The 5,723-nt window shown below is 39.3% G+C and overlaps 1 pseudogene; it reads left to right on the forward strand.

Annotated features, from left to right (window-relative positions):
* The window catches only part of LOC107088146, a 17,778-nt pseudogene extending 12,662 nt beyond the window's left edge, over positions 1 to 5,116 (forward strand).
* Positions 5,117 to 5,723: the final 607 nt, after the last annotated feature.

Here is a 5,723-nt window from a genome sequence, read left to right on the forward strand (position 1 = left end):
TTGTGCTATACTCTTTTTCCTTCACTAATGGTTCTGTCTTTAAGGGTCACTTCTCAGTAATGGCTGCTTGTTTTTCCAATTAGCTCAGAATAGCAACCAGATCCTCGACACCCATGCAAAGGAAACACAACATTACTGCTTGTCACACCAACGTGCTGTTTTTCTCTGTTGAACAGCAGTGTGCTTTTCTGGTCATTTCCCTGCATTCTTTGCAAGTTCATTATTGCCTAGTCATAAACATTTTTTGTTTTTGTACTGTTTGCATTCTTCCCTCCTCAGGCCACCCATCCGGATGTTCATCCTGGTGGACCACCCCTCCTGAACACGAACCACAATGTCAATAAGAAGAGTGCAGCTGAGAGTATGTTGGATCTGACTGGCTCTACTGATGGCTAATGCCTCGAAGCTTAAAGCTGTGATGGAGCAGGGGCCAAACATCTCGTTTTACACCCCCATCCTCACTCTAGTTGACATCTCTCTTTGTCTGCATGTTGCGGTCGGAATCCTGTTTATCTTCACAGATAAGGAAACAGGTAGAACTTAAGCTTTACAGAATTTTTTGTTTTTTAATTACTTTAATTTAAAATTCTCCTCCCTAAACCTCAGAAAGATCAATGCCTACTATGTAGCAACTTTTTGTGCCTACAAAAGCACAGCCCACTACGATGTCAAGTCCACAGTTCCTGACATATAACCAATTAGCAGCTAGTCTTTTGTTGTGACCATGGTAACCAGGTCAGAGTTCATACGGTTTTAGGCTGTAAGCATATATGGTAATCAAAGGAGCAGGGTCACTTCTGTTCCTCATGTCTTGTGTAAAAAAAAAAACACGTCAATAAGCGTCTGCATCTGCTGATATTTACTAAAAATAAACACAAAATAATTGTGCATATAAATAATTTTAATTTGATAGGTAAATGTCTTGTTACAAAGCTATTTCACATTTTATTTGAGCCTTTAAAGGAGATCAATGTAGACGTTTTCATACACGTTTTGATTACATAATGCACATTCAGTTTGTAGATTGAACAAAGAAAAGCATGGATTAGTTTGGACTCAATAGGCTCCATCAGGTCAAACAGCAGGTTGTTGAACTTTAGCAAGGTCACACTGATTCACCTCAGCTCCACCAGAATCAGCACACGAAGAGAGGCATGTTGTTATTTTCCATTTGCTAAAAGGACTGTGTCATCTTCCTCCCTGTGAATCTGCGTGATGACCTAAAAATAAAAGATTTCAGGTCAGAAACAGATGACTGATTTATTTCTCCAAACTCCATAGACAGCAACATGCTGTATTTTAAGTTGTGAAATCTCTCACATTTTAAAGTGACAGTCAGTCCTCATCTATCTTCTTATCCTCTGGTTTCAAGGAGGAAAAAGTTGATAACACATAAGAGTAGCTCTCGGACCCTTTGACCCTTCTCCCCTGCCCTCATTCACATGTCATCCAACCCCCTCACTTGTGTTGTTACATCATTTTCTAATTACACTTTTCATTCCACTTCCTTTACTTTCTTGATTATTCCAAAGCCTGTTTTGAATGCCTTCCCCTTCAATCCTTCCCCTCTTTTACCCATGGGTGAAACCAGTCTAACAGAGCCAGCGGTGCGTGATGTGAGTGGCCTACATACCGCTCCCACAGCCCACCGCTCTATCCCACTCCCACAAGCATCAGACAGCACACAGTCAGGCAGGGTTGGTGCACCGCTTGACCTTTGACGGTTGGCAACAAATGGACGCTCAGTCACACTCTATCTGTGGGGAGATTCATTTCTGGCAGCACACATTAATGTGAGCAGCATTCACAAGCCAGTCCCCTGTGGCAAGGAGGATGACAACAATGTTATGTCACTGCAACATGGTTTAGTTGGTTTAATCATTTCAGCTCATTCAAAGTCCTAAACCAGATATTTGCAGGGATAGGAAATACAAGCTTCCCTCAATCGGTTTAGGTTCTTCCTCTGTATTGTTCTACATGTACATTGTAAAAGTGAATCTTATTTTGTTTACAGGAGTGTCATATTTGGATTCATGGTTCTCTGCTGATTATTCATAGGGTATCTTACTAACTGCATTGCAAAGCTGTGCTTCAGTCAGGGTTAAAATTAAAGACTCACTCCATAGACTGAGAAAACGATATCATTCCAGTGCTGTAGTATGTTGTTAAGGGCAGAAACCCATCCTGTAGATGCAAAAACCCGGTGATAAAAGAAGGATGTAAAGCTGTTGTGATTGTGATGCGATGTTGACAAGATCGAAGGAGTCGTAATTCTGCTGCTAGACTCTGTTAACGCAACTTTCTTTTCAAACAGTGATTTTGAGCTTCTTCTAAAGCTTGTTTTTCAGCCACTAAGAACTGGCACCCTGTTGACATTAGACAATCACTGACTTTTTTTTTGTGCCAAAAACTGATAGAATCAAAATGTGAGGCCATCAGTTAGCGGAACTAAACTATATAATGGCATGGAGCAAGGATCCCAATTACAACTGAACTATTTATAGCAGAATATGTGAAAAAACAAACAAGCAAGGAAATCAGGCTGCTGCAATTCCCACAGTCAAAGTCCAGACTATAATGTCACTAAAATGCAGTAGTGTGTTCATAAAACTGTCCGTAAACCCAATTCTGAAAATCTCAACTGAACTGAAGTAACCCTCCTGAGAAATGGAAGCCAAAATTCCTCCACAGCGATGTAAGAGGCAGATTAGATCCTGCAGAATACAATTCAAGTTATTACTGGTAAAAGTGGTTCTGTGAGCTGTTGAATCACGGCCTTTATTTAGCTTTTCAATCACCTCTTCTCCACAATAGCCTAGTTCTTGATGATAGAGATAATTGCATAACATAGTAAGTCATGTTTTGTTGGCCATCTGCCTTTTGATCCTATTACAAACCAGATAGTTTCCACCAAAACCTGCAGATAAAAAGATGATGCCCTTACTTCGATTCTCAACTGTTTTTTTATGATTTTAATAAAATATATCCAGTTAATTTTAGAAGAATTTACACCAATTACACATTTAATTGTTTTTTTTCCTATATTACAACCATTGTCATTTGGTGTGTCTTATTAGATTTGTCATAGACCAACACAAAGTTCTGCATAATTGTAAAATTATTCTAAAAAATGCAATATGCTGTTGTATTCAGCTGCCTTTGATGATACAGCTAGATGTAAACTAGTGAGATCAAATGTCTTCAGTAGTCACCAATACTGCAAGGCAATGGGGAGGCAGTTCATTTGCAGGAGTAATAATATTAAAAAGGCTAGTTGCAAAATTCTGTCTTTTTGTTTTGCAAATTTTGTACTCAAAGGTGCATACACCAATTGAAGGGCATGTTTTTAAAATGTGTATTTGTTGAACTAAAACTCTTGAAAGCCATGCATTATTTTCTTAAATGTCACTTAAATTACTATTTAAGTGAATGGCATTGGAACTGTGGTTGTAATCTGACAAAGGCTGAAAATATATAAGAGTTACAAACACTTTTGAAATGCCTTGTAGATTAAAAAACAACAACAAATGAAGCTCTAGCGGAAGTTCAATTGAAGAAACTCTGGCTTACCTCCATCCAATCAGAAGCTGATCCGTCTCCGAACCGAGCCAATCAGCTTTGAACTACTCCACCACTAAGCCCAACCAGCGTCCTGCTTTCACTTTATAAACTCCTTCAAATCCTCATCCCAGCCCGCTATCCTGCAATCGCAATGTCGGATTTCGATTCAGACAACAATTCACCCACCTCCATCCCCTTCTCTGCCATCGCAGCTGAATCGTCCTCCATGACATGACTTCATCTCAACCTCATCAGAGAGTATTAATCCCAGTTGTCACCATCCCTCGTCTCATTGCATTGGTCCGGCAGAAGACCACCATGTTGAGCCCGGTTCTGCCAGAGGTTTCTTCCCAAGGGGGAGTTTTTCCTCTCCACAGTCGCTTCATGCTTGCTCATCATGGACAGTTCACGGTACCTGCATCACCAAGCAGGACCTCTATATCCCGAGTCTCTGAGTGAAGCCCCGGCGTCAGCTCCCTCAGTCTTCTAGTCCCACAATTCTGCTCAGCAGATCACCTTGTCAACCAGCTCGGATTAAACCACCACCAGTTTCAGGCCGGGGGGAACATCCCTATTCTCATTCATCTACTCATGCATGTTAAAGCATAATTCAGCATGAATGTTCCTGCCGAGGTCTGAGCGCCAAAGACTATACTTTCTTATCAATAAAATTCTTCTAATTATCTTTTCTCTCTGTGTGAGTTTTTTAGATTGAAATAATACATGTAACCACTAAAAGGAAAAACATGAAGCAATAGCAAAAATATTGTCAAAAGTGAAGGTTTTACCTTTTATTTGTTTATTGGCTTAGAATCAAAGGGACATATTCATTGTTAATAAAACTTTAATCAGTCATTTTTTTGGCAATTACAGACATAAAGTCCATACAGAGTTAAGGCTGAAGTCTACATTTATTTATGACTTACTGTTAATGTGTTGGCCTCAGTCCCTGTATAAAGTAGGTGATGAGAGTTAGCATTTAATAAAATGTCCTGACTTTGTCTGCAGGACGATGGAACCTCAGTGATGAATAAAAGCACTGGTGATTAAATTTAATGGAGAAGCTGGCCAGCAGCCTGGTTTTTATCATCCCGGTTGTCAACATCTTCATCACTGCCCTGGGAGTTTATCAACCAAACCACAGCAACTTACCAAGAATACAGAAATGTTTTTCTGGTGACATCTTTTATCTACTTTTCTGTTGAATCTCTTTGCTTATTTCATTTCTTGTATCAATATAGACTGTTTGGTTTTGGTCTTCTGGATCTCTGAACTTACTCCACACAATCTACCTGACCTAAATACATGCTGACCACTCCAGTCTGCTGTGGAAGTTTCCACCAACAAAATAAAACAAAATCCACCCCCTGGTTGTTTACCAGACAACCATTGTCCTTTCACTGCTGCAGGCAGAGCGAACCAGAGAGAAACAGCCGTGGTGCCAAAGGTGGTCTGGTGCATCAACAACATATTTTGTTACTGGTGGACAAACAGAAGTGGACAGTTAGGCGCATGTGACTGTGTTCTGTCTGTCTCCACAGCTGTCCTACCATGACCCAAACATTCTAGATGGATTCACTGAAAAACCCAAACTTTATCCATTTGGATCAGGGAGTCTGATGAAGCTGCTTGATAAATGTATATGTGCAGGATCTGTCTGATCTAAATCAAAGTTCTTACTCAGCAAAATCTTATGTTTTCTTTTTTTTTCTCATCTTCATTTAGCTAAACAATAAATTATTAGAAATGTTCAGCTTCACACAGAATCCAACTGCAATGAGCAAAGATGGAGGGTGTGTGGTTCTCTAGCTCGGCGGCAGCTGGTGAGGCAGAGTCAATACGACTGAGACCCCAACAGAGCTACCTGAAAGAAAAGGCTTTAATTGGACTGTTTCATCTGAGTCAACTAAACCAAAACAAGTCATCGAGCCAGTGCCTGTTTCATTGACTCCATTGGCTAAAACTAAAAGAATAAATAAATAAATGTCCCATTTTTAATCACATAATAGTTATTTTAGGTTAGGAATTATAATGCATTTAATATAATGAATTTCATGTTATCTTTGTGAATTCAAACTATACATTTTTCGAAGAGTATGTAACAAAAAAATAATTATTAAAAGATTAGAATAAAATACTAACACTTTTAAAGTGTCATTTTT

This window comes from Cyprinodon variegatus, unplaced genomic scaffold (genome assembly GCF_000732505.1).
Source record: "Cyprinodon variegatus isolate N-32 unplaced genomic scaffold, C_variegatus-1.0 Scaffold208, whole genome shotgun sequence".
Classification (NCBI taxonomy): Eukaryota; Metazoa; Chordata; class Actinopteri; order Cyprinodontiformes; family Cyprinodontidae; genus Cyprinodon; species Cyprinodon variegatus.